The 18,121-nt window shown below is 32.1% G+C and overlaps 1 long non-coding RNA gene across 1 annotated transcript; it reads right to left on the bottom strand.

Annotated features, from left to right (window-relative positions):
- Positions 1–1,522: 1,522 nt before the first annotated feature.
- LOC143245585 (uncharacterized) lies at positions 1,523–17,651 on the bottom strand. The gene is made up of 2 exons (XR_013025644.1): positions 17,083–17,651; positions 1,523–4,210 (listed from the first exon to the last, which is right to left on the bottom strand). It is a non-coding gene; the product is annotated as an uncharacterized LOC143245585 (long non-coding RNA).
- Between the last annotated feature and the right edge of the window lie 470 nt (positions 17,652–18,121).

Here is an 18,121-nt window from a genome sequence, read left to right as displayed (position 1 = left end):
CCACATAAACAAACAAGATTTGCTATTGTTAGTGCGAAAGACTACAGTGAGATATTTAACCTATAATTTGTGTCTTTTATCTCAAGCAACTTATATGGTGCCTGAGATAGATAATACAATACTGAATTTTAGGATCTGACGATTCTTTCGAATTCATTTCCTGGATATAAATTCAATCAGGATAACACAGATCGAGCTAGTCATAGAAATTTCAATTGTTCTTCGCCATGTTTATGTAAAGTTCAATTTTGTTGTTAATATAATACATACAAAATCTATTGAGAAAAACAACAACAATGTGTGGACTTTAAGATCGTTTTGCTGGAATTTATGTCTACTAATCTCAATTTTTTAGTACTTAAAGAAATTGAGATGCAAATTGATTACTATTCAAACGTTGCCTACATATGATTTATTGAACTCGTGAAGTCCTAGTATCAGTGACACTGTATAAAGTTCGAAATTAAAAATATAAATACGATTTACATAAGCAATTTTTATATTCCTTCAGTATTACAGTTCGCTGACCTTTGTGTTTTCGTTTCCTTACACCACCGTTTCCAGTTGTCTGAAGTCTTCAGTTTACAAAAAACAACTTACAAAACTCTTCATCCCATTTGTGCTCAGGTGTCGGTTTCATTTTGTTTTAACCACTAGTTCTTTAAATAGTCATTTCCTTACAAAGATAGGACTTCTACACTCTAATTCCCTTGTGCGTTCTGACATTTTATTTCTCCCCTACATGGGATCAACAATAATTCAATATCTTTCTGCCTGTAAAAAGAAACAAAAAAGAAACCAGCATCTGACGCCTAATGTAGTGAATTATTCACGTGTCAGTCAACGTTATCTGAAAGACTGTGGTGGTATACACACCAGTACGGAGCCAAGAATGCTAGGGCTCTACATGTTAAAGAAGCTATATAGTCAGCATCTGTAACCGAACTTGAATATTGATTAGTCAGGAACTCAGTTTTTGGTAACGGATCAGTTAAAAGGAAAATATGTATAGATGTGTTGACATTTCCTTCCCGTTACCTAAGAAAGGATAAAGTTTTCCATCTTCTCTGCAATACATAATCTAATAAAAAAAATTTTAGGTGTGAGAAATAGGTGCAGCCAGAAAAAAAAGTTGAGAGTGCAGGTTATAGAAATGAAATAAAAATAGGCAACCAAACTGATTGTAAACCTGTTATTCAAAACAAATCTATACTTTACAGATCCAACCAGATTCTGTATGAAATATTTAGAGTGTTTCCTCTCTAAGACAGTTAATAATTTCCTTAATAGTAACACCACAGAAACTAGATTAACAATTTCTGGTCACCACCTGAATGCAATCACTACAGCTGTATCAAGCATCATTACTTACGCTGATATATGTGATGCTAAATGATGTTTAGACGAATTTCATAAATTTTAGCAAATGTATGTTTTAAAGTTCTATTGCATATAACCGTCTCCGATTTACTACGACCTCAAATAGCTGAAGATTTAAATTTGAATATAGAAGTTAATTAAATGCCAATATGTATTATATTTATTATAATTGTCAACAAGATTAATACATAGAATTTTCTTTCTTAACACAAATATATTTTAATATACAAACAAAAATACAATTTATAATAATTGTTATTAAAAAAATTACAATTAATGATTTATATACAAAAGTTTTACAAACTCACAAACAATATCTAGTCCTCTTCTATCTTGTCTTGAACTGAGTATTTTGTCAAGAGTCCACGACGAACGAATCAATTTTAAGTTCATACACAGGTACACTTCACTTGATGAGAATGCTAGTTAGCTCTATTCTTGGTTAGCCTCACGCGATTTACAAGCTGACTTTTCACCGAGAAAGATATCTAACAATCTCGTAAAAATGCTACCGTCCGAAGTTAATTCTCTGAAGTTGAACAGTTGTTAAAGTTCGAAATATATAAACGTTCCTGGTAGTTTTCTGATTTAAAAAAGTTAATCACAATTATAGCTTCCGAAACTTATATTATACTGGCTGTATTCTAAAACTGTCTTTCGACGTCTTGTGATGCCTAGATTTTATACTAATTAGGTGAGTTTTTGAAAAGCTCAACAATACTGGAAGATACACTAGCGTTTTCGTAAAACATATGTTGTCGATTCTTACACTCGAGAATCTTCTGCAAATGTGGAGAGCAGGCTAGACTTGTGAAATACACATTTAACAATATACATTATATATGCACTAAACTTAAATAAAGATAGATATTAAAACAAATGTATCACAGTAAATCCATTAAGTTGACAATGAATAAAGACTAATTATTCTCTACCCCATATGATTATTTTGAAAAATTTGAGCCAGAAGCTGATAATCTAGCTGGCCTGGCCTAACCAATACTTACGTATCTGAATGTGCTTTCACCCTATAGGTTTGCTGTTTTAAATCAGGTATTCTTATTCTGATTGACAAAACACTAAGAAAACGTTCACCTTTTTTCTTAAGTGAAGTTTTAACAAACATTTCAGACCGACAGCTCATGGATCTTTTTCTGTAGACGTGCGCAAAAATTATGATAAAAATTGAGCGTTTTTTATTGAATGCTTTTGTTTATATTTACACCATATTTGACAGGTAATATTATAGATCTATCTGTGTACTAAACTCGAAAATAAATTTTCCGTACTTCGGTACGAAGAAAAACATAAAAAAAGGAAGAAATTCGTGAAATTTGGACATTTTATATCTCGTGTATTTCTAAAAGTATTACCTTGAAATTTGATATGTGAAGTACGATCCAGTAACGCATACCCATTGAAAATCTTCTGAATTACCGGAGTCAGAGATACAGAAAGTGTAAAATTACTAAACTAGTACTATCTTTAATAACACACAGTGTCTACACTATTTTGGCGGCACGATTCAGTACTTTGTATTTTGATGCAATTCGGTGTTTCGTAGCGTTATTATGAACATAATATTTTAACTACAACGTTAGGTTTCGGAAGCCAGATCATTTGATTAGTTTTGGTATTATGCTACAGACCTCGTCAACTACAACTACAACGGATACAATATAATATTTCGTTTCATAATAAATAATCTTATTGTGATACTTCATTAATCTAAATAAACATGTTTATTTTTTAAGATAAATAACATTACTCTAATGTTTAAACGAGGTTTGGTTCCGCTTAAACAACGCATCCTGTTGTTATCCATGTTTTATAGGTTGCTAATTATCTTGGACACATTCCTAGCAAATCTTATTCATAAGCATGTTTGAAGCGTTTATACAGTAAGAATACATTATATTTAGAAATAACATTTAAGGTCTAATTAAACATACTACAAAAAAAAACCAATTACACATATGTTAAAAAACTTAATAACATTCAGGAGAAGATATCAATATATTCAACAAAAGTTTGCATTTGGAAACAAATTGACTCAATATATCGTTATATTGTGTCTTTTTTCTGTAGTTGTTTGAAACACAAAAACCTTGCCTATATAAGTATATATTTTTAAAATTTATTCATATATTCTCAAACATCGACTTGCTAGAACATTAAAGAAAAAACAAAAACATTTATGTTTCAAAGTCATGAAGTTATTATCTCATCGTCCATACATTTTATCTGGAAATTATGGATATCTGTATAGTGTTTCAATTGTTGTTGTTTTGTTGCTTTTTATTATATATCTGGCTGTTTACTTTTTATATTCGATAGGTAAATAACTGTGCTATTAATCTCGTTAGCTGGGCTCTAAATCTTGAATTGTATAGAATTGCGCTGAAACAAACAGATCCTTATACAAATTGTAGTATTGTACAATAGTTCTTTACTAATTCTCCGTATTATACACTGTCTTCTTATTCCAAACTTAAAAGCTTTTCTACAGATTCGAATTCTCTGTAGCAAAGTTCAATTTCATTTATTTCTTACTTTGTTTTTATCCAATGGGTTTAAGGTTCGTTAACTAAGTTACATTCAAACCGTAACCAAGGTTACGATAGATCTCGGTTGAACCTCAGTTCCAGAGAGATTTTTTTTTATATTTGTGATCTGTAGTAGAGAAGCACAACAAATTGGTGAAAGTTTCATACGGTTGGCTGGATTAGAGAAAAATACACACACTTTTGAGATAAAGGATAACTCTTGGGTTTCAACTGCTATCAAACTCCAACGAAAAATTACATTCAGTGCTATTTCTTTCCAAGAGCTGTAACATAAAAACATAACAATGTCATCACAGACATAGAAGCGTAGAAACGTAAGATAGATGTAAACATTGTTAAAAAGAATAGTATTCTACTATTTATCATGCGTGACAGGTCGCTGAGATGTTTAATAATTGCCGAAATGTTCAAATTTCTCTTAAAGCTCTTTTCACTTTTTTTCCTGTGGTATAACGCATAGAGTGGCTATGAGTTGTTTTTTTTGTCAAGTACAAACTTTTAACTCATAGCTCATCACTTGACCAATTTGAGATCTAACTACAGCCACAACTATTAAGGATTCCCTCTTCTTTTGTTTTATCTAAACCTTTACCATAAAAATAAACATTTGATTTTTTGTTTATTTAGTTGAAAGTTATCTGCACTCGGTCCATAGAGGGGAATTGAACCTCGGATTTTAGCTTTGTAAATCCGTAAAATCTTATACATTTTAATAGACATAAGTTACGAAACTAGTCGTTTTCATGCTTTCTATAGAGAGTAATGTATGTCTACTTCATTCAAAGTTCTGTCTTCAATCAACACTACAATTTAAATTAGAATTCTTCCAAAACCCGCAATTTCAAAAACTCTGAACTATTCGTTTCATACTATGAGTACTAACTGATTTTTATCGTTTTTCATTTCTAACAGAATATTCGTTTATTTTAAACAGATACTACTAATACTCCTGAAGTAAAATTATAAAAAATGAATACATATATATAGACATATTATTATTATTAATGTAAACCACAAAGATTTGTATTAATTTCTTTACTGTAATGAAATAACAGTTAAAATACTGAATCATAAATCTATTTTCAGTTAAATTTATACACGGTTATAAAGCAAAACATATCGTATACAATTTAGGTGTTGTTAAGTCAAAATAAACTTTTCGTGTATCCAGTATGTGGGTGCAAAAAACAAATAAGACGTACACGAAATAAATAACTACCTGCACAATAACACCAGCTTATGAAATGACATAGTTAAAAATCAGTAACTAATAAGCATATATTCGTTCCTGAAAAAATAAAATTATATTAAAATCACAGAATTTTCAACCCGAATTAATAGATAGTTAGATAAAAGTTATCTTACATATACAACTTTTAGTTAATAAAGGCACTCACTAATATCTAAAGGGGCAGCGTTACGATACGAGTATTGTATTGTTAAACCGTGATATTGTTGTACTGATACATCAATTGATACGATATGATATGGTTATTTATCTTCACGAAATCTGACAAGCTCTCAGTAAACATTGTAAGCCTTTTGTACAGAGAAAATTAGAATTTCTAGTAATGTATTTTTGTGAAACGTTAATGATTCATTAAAAAAGCTGAGTACTTAATATTACGTCTTCATTTCTTTTATTGACCAGGTGGTTATGGTACTCCACTCGTAATCAGAGGGTCGAAGGTTTGAACCCCTGTTACACCAAATAATTTGGACCATTCAGCCGTAGTTGAGTTTTAATGCGATGGTCATTTGCACTATTCGTTGTTAAAAGTGTAATTCAAGAGTTAGCTATGGATAGTGATGACTAACTACCTTCCCTCTGGTCTTATACTGCTAAATTAGAGATGGTTAGCGCAGATATTTCTTGTGTAGCTTTGCGCAAAATTAGAAATCCGTAAAACTATTTATTTTATCAAAAAACATTACATTAAAGTAACATAACAAATTAACAATAACATTGGCAGATATTAACGTATTTCTTCACTTCTCTTGCCAGATTAGTTGATCAGATCTGATAATTTGAAAAAAAGACTGTTAGTAATATAGATAATAAATTACAAAGAAGAATGTCAAACTTTGTAACAAACCGTTAGTAAAAATTTCGAACCTAGGTACGTATATATCGTATTGCAGAATCGATATCTAGATAGATATCGTATCGCATATTATGATGAGATACGCACCCCTGTTAACAACTCTGACAATATCAAAAGAGAAAAGCATTCCTCTGGAGCTGGTCTTTCGAGTCTTATAAGACAAAAACATCTTGGTTTTTGTTCTATCTTTAAAATTAAAAAAGTGACTAACTTGGTGCTTAAAAGGTAGATTATATATTTCACAACACAGTAGTTGCTCAGTATATATGTTTGTTAATTAATTCTCTGTTCATATTTTGGTATAATATTATTAACTTTCTGTCCATCCTCTTACGGAGAAAATGTAAACAAAACACAAGTTTCCATTTAATCTCATGAAAGAATTAATGAATAGGAATTGTATCAAAAGTGAGGAATATCAGTGGTTTTACACATTCAAGTTTCGCACGACTGTCAAATATTGTAATGAGTTTGAAGCTACATTGGTTTTGCTATAAGATGAGCTCGGAACTATGTAACTACCAAAACGTCAAAACCACTGGTGAAACGTACAAGATTTATTTCGAATATCAGCGCCACACGCTGCGTTGTTAGAGAAAAACTAAAGCAATTAACGTTTATATTCCCGTCCAAGCTATAAATGACATTAATTTAGTACTTGAACAAGTATGTTCATGTTCTGGTTGTAACGTATGGAAGTAGAGCGACTGATGAAGATGCAGTTGATCATACTTGTACATTTAAACAAACTGACATTATTTGTCATGTAATGCGACTACTAGTAAATATACAATTCGCTCCTAACCAAGAACCAATAATAAGGTTGAAACTAAATAAAAGACAGTGTTCTTAACTTTGCCTCATCAGGGTGAACATCAAAGTATTCAAGTGTAATACGTTACATTTAAACATAGCCAATTATTATACAAGCGATAAGGATTAATCATCTACAAATATTCTATTTGATGAATTTTGACGGATACCACTCTTCTGCTTTCAGATATATCTCTATACCACTGAATACACCTTATACTTTAATTGTTGTTTACGTCTTACTAAAACATTCGATTCTGTAAATATGACTTGAAGTTTTAGTAAACGCTTGTAATTAAAGCTGTACCTGACATAACCTAACAATTTAACCAAGGGTGGATGACTTAACGTATTTTAAATAAAAATAAATAAAACTATACATAATACTATTTTTATAGCTAATTTTCTCAAATTCTCCAGTTTTTTTTTTCTGGATTTCTTTACTTAATCTACTGTGTTATTTTATAGAGGTTTCACGTAAGACATTGAAAATATCACATAACTTGAATAACATGTTTTCTCTCTTATTTTTAAAAACTTTCTTTATTTGTCTATCAAATTCGTTTTGTTTATAAAAACCACGTATATCATACATTACATTTTGTAAATTATATTTATTATTTATGAAATAACTTAATTTTTGTAAAATAATATACTTTATTATTTAATACTGTACTTAACATTGAATATTTTATCTTTTAATATTTATCACATTATAATGTACATAGGTTAGCCGAAAACAAGTTTAAAAAAACAGACATTCATTACTGATTTGAACTGAATCATTATAAACCTTAACACCTGTTTATTTAGACTTATACTAAACTTAGGATTTTGTAATGTTATAAATACTAAGACTAATTGTACTTTGTAAGAATGAAGTATCAGGATATTTACTGCTTGAGGAACTTCATTCTCCATGATTTAGCATATTAAGTGTAATGATCATAGTTAAGCCTAATATTACAGTTTTCTTTGTACACAGCTTTTACAAATCGTGGCGAGATCAATTCTGGATCATATATAATGATTATCTTTTTACAGGCCAACCAATGAAAGAGACGGATGTCGGCTTCTAAACAGAGCTTAATCAGATCAGATACAAAAAAGTCCATTGATATTACAACGGGGATCCTGATAAATTTGTGTTCGAATAAGACTGCCATAACTCTGGTTCTCTATCGTCTTTCTAACGAAAGCAACCATTAATTGTGAGATGTGAACGAACGCTTGTGATCTTTCGTATTACTAGCTTTTATTAATTTCAAGTCTTTCTATTGTATTGAAGTACATTCTCAAACTAATAGCCTCATGTTGTTGAACTTTAGCTACTAGTAAACCAGCTATCTGTCTTGGTTACAAGTGTTATGCTGTCTCGAACAAATAGTAACCATAAATGAAAGAAAAAAAATGTTGATCAGAGAGTTTTCACGCACATCTTTATTTATTAGTTACTGATATTTATTATTATAAGTACGAAATACCCATGTTTCGTGTTTGGATATTACGGCGTATATCAGTACATTTCCTACAAGGTAAATCTTTCTGCTTGGTTACAGTTTACTTCCTAACAAATGGAGAGTCTTTATAGAATTACATTAATCTGATTTCTTGCTTGCAGTATTTTCGTATGATTTAATCTAATGATCTTGCAAGCAGTGTTTTTGCTATCTACAAATTGTTTTCTTGGGACTCAGCGGTAAATATTGTGGCTTATAATGTTCAAAATCAGGTTTTGATACTTACGGTGTTCGCGGTACAGATATTCCATTGCATAGTTTTGTACTTAGCAATAATAACAAAACGAATAAAGGAAACGCATACATTAATAATTAACTGATATATTTCAAGTCTCATTACTTTGATAGAAATTCTTATAAAAACAACAACACGAGCTATGATTTAGACTTATCCGGATATCCAGATCTGTATTTTTATGCAAAGCAAGACCATACAATACATAGATAAATATCCAGAATATACTAAGACTTTTTTAACAATAGAGATATACGAATCCACATGAAGTAATGTTATTGATAAAGAAAGCTTTCAACTTACTCATTTATGAATAATACTACTAAGTTAAGTACATGCAATGATATAGTTGCAAAAACCGCAAATGAAGGCCTAAAGTTCGTTTCAATGTATCCCAAAGAGGTGGATAAAGCAACTTCATTATTAAGACGTAAACTTGTTTACAGTTATGGTCTTCTGTAAACATATAGAATTTTTTTTTAAATGTGTTCGTTTGTTGTTAAGCGTAAAACTACACAATGGGTTATTTGTGTTATACTCACAGAACGTATCAAACCCGATTATACGCCTTCAGATTTACCACTAAGTCACTGAGAAGCTTTTCATTAAAGCTGTTTACATATCAACACACCCAAATACATTTTAAACAAACAAAAGTCATAGAGGTTATTTAGGTTAATGTGTTATTAAAGTTCACTTCAGTACATTTAGATTTTTCACCCCATTCAAGCTAATATGTCTGTTTTTGGAAGGTCAAACCAGTTTGCTAAAGGTAATACTGAATGTCTCGACCCAAGATCCAGAACAAACCTTAAACACGAACTTATAGTCAAAATATGATACTTGATAAACAAGTTCACTGGCACAGAAGTGATACACTGACTTAGAAAACTTCCGCTTCGTAGGCCGTCTACCTGAATGTAGTGCGAAAAATCTTTCACATTGGATCAGGTACTGATACGTGTATTTTGAGCCCGTGTTATGACGTGTAATTGTTTATAAATGTTTATCTAACTCTTCTAAGGCTGTAATTTTTAGTGTAAATTTGTTGTAGAAGTATCTTGGACATAAGAGTGTGTTATTCGATAACAAACAGACTAACTTACTGCTTTTTTATGTATTAGAAAACAAATTAAAATAACATCTTAACTTTACGTCATCTCCATTTGTAATCAAACTCACATAAAAAACTACAATAAAAACTACGATACTTTGTACAAAAAATAAGAGCTACATCATAAAACTAGTATATGCATTTGTTATTTTGAAACAAAGATCTACATGTGTATTTATTTTAAGGGTAACCTATAATGACGTACATTTTCCACGTGAAAAAAGCAACCACTTAAGAAGTCAATATGCTTATTTTTAAATAATAAATAATCATCACGTAAATAAATGTCATATTTTATTAGCAAAACACAAGGTTCTCCATACTAAGTTTAGAATTATAAATAGTAACTGATTAACTTATTTTCTTTGTGTGTTTTTTTTACCCATACAAACCTATGCTAGTGTTTAAATGTATATAATTTTAATTTCTATTAGTTTCCTATAGGCGCTGCTAGATCTCGCATATACAGCTTATATTTTTTTCTGAGTAAAACGCTTACGCGATAATCTGCACTGAGAAAAACCAAAACTCATTTTACATCTCACCAAAATCTCATAATTTTGATTATTTTTGCATTTTCTGTTATTCTATTCAGGGCCTGACATGGCCAGGTGGGTCAAGGCTTTTGACTGTTAATCTTAAGGTCGGGGATTCGAATCCCTGTCATACCAAACGTGCTCGCCCTTTCAGCCCTAGAGATGTTATAATGTGACGGTCAATCCCACTATTCGTTGGTAAGAGAGTAGCCCAAGAGTTGATGATGACTAGTTGCCTTCCCTCTAGTCTTACACTGCTAAATTAGGGACAGCGCAAATAGCCCTCGTGTAGTTTCAAAAAAACATTCAAATTCAAAAAACAAACAAACATGTTTTATTCAACATTATATAAAACATTTAAGCTGCCTGCAAATCTCAAACAACTTCTGAATACGTTTAATCGAATTATTTTGTAAAATTAAATTTAATATTAAATTACACGCGCTATATTAAATGACACTTCTACCAATAAATTTTAGGCTAATAAAAAAAACGTAGAATAATTGCTTTATAAATTTTTATTTTTTCCCTGCAAACGGATTCAAAGTAAAAAAGAAAAGAAATTAGGATAAATGGAATCACATTTCTAACTGAAAGAAAAAAAACACGCTAAACTCAAGAAAAAAAGTAGGACGGATTAAAATGATGCTTAAAACAAATTAGTGGGAATTAGAACCGCTGCACATTATAGCGCCATCTATTGGTTTAGTTTAATATTTTAAGGCTAACTTTGAATTTATTCATATATTTCTTCTAAAATATGTTAACTTTATTTTATTAAATTGTAAATTTTAGTTAAACAACATCTAAATCAAATATATTTACATGAATATTCTAGTGACCTTTGTAGCATCAAAAACAATCCTTCCACAAAATTATTTTATATTTCTTCTAAAATAATTAATCATCGAGCTCAGACACACAATGAAATGGAAAAAAATTCAAGCATATTTATTTATAATCAAAATATATGCAGTGCGTAATTTTACATACCTTTCTAGAGTGTATATGTTCTTTTTATAGGTAAAGTTTCAAAAGGACATACTATAAGAACATAGTATAATATACAGAATGTAAAAGCCACTTGTCAGTTATAATTATTTATAAACTGATTTTAAATTTTGAGAACTCATCTATTTAAATTAGATTGTAGGTTTCAAAATAGCTAAGTAGACTAGAAACTTAAACTTATGGGTCATCTAATTACATAACACTCTGGACAGTGTAAACCCTTTCACGACTAGGCATTGTTTATTTTCAGGAACCAGGGAATTTTTTTATTCTTTTTGTTATTTTCTGAATTTCGCGCAAAGCTACTCAAGGGCTATCTGCGCTAGCCGTCCCTAATTTAGCAGTGTAAGACTAGAGGGAAGGCAGCTAGTCATCACCACCCACCACCAATTTTTGGGCTACTCTTTTACTAACGAATAATGGGATTAACTGTTACATTATAACGCCCCCACGCCTGAAAGGGCGAGCGTGTTTGGTGTGACGGGGATTAGAACCCTCAACTCTCAGATAACGAGTCTAACGCCTTAACCCACCTGGCCATGTCGGGCGGAACTAGGAAAATTGGACGAAAAATTTATATTTGACTGAGTTAGTGTAACATGCGAAGAACATTTAAATTTGTGAGAGCACTGGCGACAGCTACCATTTTATTTACTATGTTAACCACGACTGTTGAATTAAAAACTGAAACAATGACATTCCATGATAGTTAAACACAAGTCTCTATTCTTCCTTTCATAAAAGGACTTACTACCTAGTCAAATATGAGTGACACTTGCATCCAGTGTTCCTCCGAGTTCCACTGCCGATGTTTAACAGTTGTTTTGTTTCTTTTCATTGTAGAAAGGCTTTGTAAGCCGTATATCGTTATTAATGTATTTTGAAACTATATTAGTGTGAAAAACCTTTATCGAAATACACCCATATATTGTTCTTAAGAATGTAAGCAACAGGAGTTCCAAAAACGTTCCTAATATGTACTAGTAAAAGTTTAATCTTTAAATGAGAAGAAAGCGATTTTAGTCCTCGATAATTGTAATAAAATAATTAAATAATACTTTAAAATCGCTATTTAACGTAAGTTTATAACGATATCATTCAAGCAAACTTAGGAGGAATGGTCTTTACCTTTCGTATATCACTCTTTATGCTAAGATATGTAAAGATTTTTTTATTTAAGTTTTTGTCCAATCATTATGAACATTCAAACCAATATATCACATCTTTAACTGTGCTTAAAATGCATTAAGATTTGGTTTCAATTTCGCGCAAAGCTACACGAGTGGTATCTGCGCTAGCCGTCCCTAATTTAGCAGTGTAAGACTAGAGAAAGGCAACTAATGATCTCCACCCACCGCTAACCCTTTGACTTCTCTTTTACCAACGAACAGTGGGATTGACCGTAACATTATAACACCCCCACAGCTGGAAGAGCGAGTATGTTTGGTGAGATGGGGATGCGAACCCGCGACTCTCCGATCACGAGTCAAGCGTCTTAACCACTTGGCCATGCATAAAAACACTGCTCCGACAAATTATACTTAATTTCAAAGTAAAGTCAATATTAAACATACAAACCCTAAATTGTTTTCATAATAATGAGCAAAATGCAGAACTCTTTTTGTTTAGATAATCATTTGATACCAAAGTTTAATCAATTATTTTACTGTGAGGACATTAAAAACTGTATTCTAATCTATAATTAGACTTTTAATAAAAGCATGTGTTTTCAGGATTTACATTAACATTCGCATATTAATGGTAAGATCTTATTAAGTTATTAACTTTGTGGTATCATTAGTTCAGTGAGTTCTTATGAATACAAAATGCAGGTATTTTTCCAGCCTGATACAGTGAGTTAGACACTTGGCCATATAAGGCTTACACAAAGGAGTTAAGGTTTTACCGTGTATATTTTATTAAGCAATCAAAAGACCATTTTCGTTATTGAATTACAAGTAAAAGTTTTCGGTACTACTTTATTCCAATATTAGAATCGGAAGGAATGAAAATAATTTATTTAAGTATTAAAATATAAATCTCGTAAAGCTTAACATGGAAACTCATACCATCATTATTTAATGTATGCGATAATTTGTTATTTATTTGTTATAAATGCTTGTTCCTGAATAAATAATTATAAGTTTGTTGCAGGTGTCTTAAGGAGGCGTTGCATCACGAAGCATAATTAAATGTTTTGCCTGAACAACACCTCAGCTTAAATTGTTATGTTTTGTTTCTATTGAATTTCACGTGAAGTTACCCGAGTGCCATCTGTGTTAATCTTCCCTAACTTAGAAGTGATAGACTAGAAAGTTGTTGTTCTTATTAAACACGAAGCTACAGAAAAGGCTATCTGCATCAAAATCCGGTTTCTAGCAGAAGAAATTTGAAGACATTACACCTGGCTACTGGAGGCAGACTAGAAGGAAAGCAACCAGTCAACATCACCTGTCGTCAATTCTTGGGCTACTTTTACCAAATAAGAGCAAGATTGACCATTACGTGACAACTCCCTCACTGGTGAAAAGGTGGGCATATTCAGTGACGACATTCAAACCTAAATACAAGACCATGCCAAGCCTTCCCAACTTGGGTATTCTCCACAAGACTGATTAGGTATTAAATTCCAACAAATTTAAAATTATAAACAGCTTTTTTACAAACCGTTATTAAAAGCTTTTAAGTATGATATACATATTTATATAACCCGAATCGATCAACCCCCAAAAGATAAACCTTAAGGACCAAGAAGAGGGAAAACCAAAAGTTGAACAAACTGAGATTAATAAACATCCACTGAACCTTGTCACAAACAATTAGTAAAATGCGTAAATTATTGTAAAATAATATTATTTTGTAACACCATACTTGATATTACATACATATTGTAACTACTTTAAATTATTAGAGTGATTTAGTGCAAATTAATATGTAAATGACAAGTTTTAAAACGTTTTGTGCTATTTTAGGGGTATTAACATTTGATTATTAGTTTGCTTAATCAAATGGTACAAATGTGTGTGTTTCTTTTAGCAAAGCCACATCTGGCTATCTGTTGTGTCTACCAAAGGGAGTCGAACTCTTGATTTTAGAAAGACTTACCGCTGTCCCAACGAGGGACTGGCCGAAAGGGTCGGTAACTTCAAAATGGACATAATTTATAATTAATAACACTATGTAACAAAAATTTTACACTTTCTTGTTCCTGGGCAGAAAGTGCTATTTCCCGATTGCTTATATCTAAAGTAAATGGAGAAGACCTATTTTTCTCTTCAAACTTTGCCTTTGTAATCTGGGTAATGAAATTTTCAAATTTACCCATTTACCATAACATTTCAGGTAGATCAGTGCTGAGTAGCTGATAGAGATTTTTTTCGAACTTACAAGAATTTTCAAGAACTTTCTTGAATGTTGTAGGACATCACTCGTCAAGATAAGCTCTGCTTCTGCAACAATGTATCTGGTGTGTGCGAAGCAGTTGAAATAGCCTGTAACTCGAACGAGTGGCACCTCTTCATTGATAGCTCATTCAGAAGCCTCAAAGCTGTGCTGCTTCATGACGGTAATAAGTATCCGTCTCTTCCCCTGGCTCATTCAGTGCACCTCAAAGAGGAATACAACAGTGTCAAGACCTTGCTACAAGCCTTGAAGTATGATGAGTATGGCTGAGAGGTTATCGGAGACTTCAAAATGATGGTATTCCTGATGGGTCTCCAAGGAGGATTTACCAAGTTTCCCTTTGCTTTTGGGGCAGCAGGAACACCGCAGCATACTAAAACAGGAAGCACTGGCCACTAGTAGACCTTCAGAAGGTGTTGTTTCCACCTTTGCACATAAAATTGGGTCTTATGAAACAATTTGTCACAGCTTTGATAAGGAGTCTTCAGCTTTCAAGTACCTTCGATACTTCTTCCCTAAGCTGTCTAAGACAAAGATCAAAACTGATGTCTTCGTTGGACCACAAATAAAGAAGATCTTGGAGTGCACAGAATTCCCCAAGAAGCTCAGTAGAAAGGATAAAAACGTTTGGGGCAGCTTTGTTGCAGTGGTTCGGGGCTTCTTGGGCAATCACAAGGCCGAAAATTATGTGGAACTGGTTGAGGCTCTGGTGAAGAACTACGGCAAAATGGACTGCAGGATGTCCCTGAAAGTCCATATCCTTGACACTCATTTTGATAAATTCATGGAGAACATGGGAGCATACTCAGAGAAGCAAGGCGAGCGCTTCCACCAAGATATATTGGACTTTGAACGCTGCTACCAAGGAGCGTATAACGAAAACATGATAGGAGACTATATTTAGGGGCTGATACGTGAAAGTGATTTACATTACAGTCGCAAATCTCGAAAAACTACTCACTTCTAAACATTTTTGTTCATTTTTGTATAGCTGTAGTATAAATACATGTAAATCTTGATTCATATGTTGTTTTATTCAGACCTTATGCAAATGAAAATGTGCAAATTTTCTCGTTTTTACATGGAAAATTGGCTAATTTATAAATGTAGTTATCCAGGTCATAAAAGCGAAGTTTGAAGGGAATAATGGCCATTTTCTGTACTTTTACAACATAAACAATTAAGAAATAACACATACTATCCAGGAACAAAATTTGTGTTGCATCGTGTAATAACATTCGCTTACACCAGTATTTTTCAACAGTTTCGATATAACAAACAAACAAAAGTGTTAGAGGTGAAGCGAAAATTGTATTACCTGAGCTTGATAAGAAGGCTTAACTTGGATAAATAGAAGAAACACGTTTAAATAAACAGTTCTATGTGTTAATAATGATTAAAACAAACAACAGAAATCCATTAACCTCCAGTCTACAGTTAATTAAATTTGTTTGTCTTATGAATTTCCTGGCTGTCTGCGCTAGTCATTCTTAATTTAGTAGTTAAATACTGGAGGGAAGGCAGCTAGTCATCACCACCCAACGCCAACTCTTGAACTACTCTTTTACCGACGAAGAGTAAGATTGATCGTAAAATTATAAGTCCCCCACGGTTGTAATTATGAGACTAGCGCTCTAATCACTTGCACATGCTGGGCCACAATATTTAAGTACTGTCATATCATATTTGCATGTAATATGACAAACTCTCTTCCCAAGGAATTTATGATGGTCTAACACAAACAACTGGTGGAGATATTTCAGTAGAAAGAATAAGCCAAACAACATTCTCTTTATGTGTGTGAACAAGAGACACTGAAAAACGTGTATTCTGGCGATAAATATCACAATGGGTTTGATATCTTTCTTAAAATAATTTGAATATCTTATTAAAAAATTTTGCTGTCATATATGTCAACTTCTACTCCTAGATGAGAATTGTAACAGGGCCCAAGAATAGCTGAGAGCAGTGTTTGGAGAAACTACGTAACGTTCCAGAATGCTTCTTGTCTTATAGGTTATAAATTAAATAGTCCTAAAAACTTAAAGATGCTGAGAATAAGCATAATTATTTTAATCTATAGTTAAATATATTAAAAGTAAATAAGGTAGATCCACTTTTTGGTTAAGAGCGTTGCTGTAAGAAACATTTAGTTTGTGTACGTTAAGATTTCAACAACAGCTCAAACTTGTCTTTTAAAATAAATAATTGCTGGCCCGACCTATTTATTAGGGTACATAAGTTAACTTATTTGTAGAACAAATATACGTGTAAAAGAACTACCTCATCATTGAAATCTGATGATTAATTCATAAATAAAACAAATGGTTGTGACTTTACGCTCCATGAAGTAGGCAATGATAGTTTGAAATCCCAAAATGAAATCTAAATGATCTTACCAAAGGATTGTTATGTTTTAAATGTTCTGGGCAATGGTGAGTTAAGGTGTTTCCACTGTGTGCTCTGAATTTTGCTTTCCGGATCAATGCGTCCAAATTTTACCGCTGGGCACATCGACTTCATTTTAGTAACATTTAACAAACTGGGTAAGTATTTCTATTTCTGTTCATGAATGTCTGTCCATTGTTTTGGAATCCAAAGAGCATACAGGTTCCGGAAACTCAGGTGTTTATAAATAATAAAACTGATACTGCCTGCATTTATGACGCCTTCATTAAAACATTCAACCATATTTACTAACTTGTTTCCACCTCAGTAATATTAACATCATTGTGGCACTACTGAGGCGTTATGTTCGATCTAAATTCACTATTGTTGTATGGCTGGCTATTGTCAAGCCAGTCTAAATCATTTTCCTGTTCGCCATACAACTATCTCCATATTGTACAAACCTTTTCCTCTTGCTTTCATCCGGTACAACACTTTCGGCCTACGAAATAAAGAAGCAAATCACAGATAGTTTCTCTCACCTGATGCATGCACATTGTTAACTGCGCATCAGGTTGCTCAATCATTCATTATCGCTATAGGTGTACCGTGCGTGAACGAGAGAGTTATTGTCAAAGTACGTGCATCAAAGTTGTTTGGTGGCACGACGTTTACCGCTTCGTCACACTTATAAAGTAGAGGTATAAATATTGATTATTTATTCTGAAGCATCCTCCTAGATACATGTTTTTATTTAGTGACGTAATAAACATTTTGCAATATTCTATATGAAAAATAATTTCCTTCTGCTTATTTCCAGCATTTTGAGAACTTTAACAAATAAATGTTCAAACTTCTATATTTTATATATCTAAAAAAACTGAACCATAAAAGATTCCCAATAAATGCCATTAAAATGATTTATGTGTGTGGGATATTTGGTCTAATAGAAAATTGGAGATGTTTATATATTTAATGTGTCCTATAAACACGAGTACATGTAGTTTGTAGTTATTTATTGTTGTTTGTTATTAAGCACTAACCTACATA

Source organism: Tachypleus tridentatus, chromosome 1 (assembly GCF_004210375.1).
Source record: "Tachypleus tridentatus isolate NWPU-2018 chromosome 1, ASM421037v1, whole genome shotgun sequence".
In the NCBI taxonomy this organism is placed as follows: domain Eukaryota; kingdom Metazoa; phylum Arthropoda; class Merostomata; order Xiphosura; family Limulidae; genus Tachypleus; species Tachypleus tridentatus.
Note: the sequence above shows the minus strand (reverse complement) of the source record. Positions and strands in the feature narration are given on the sequence as shown.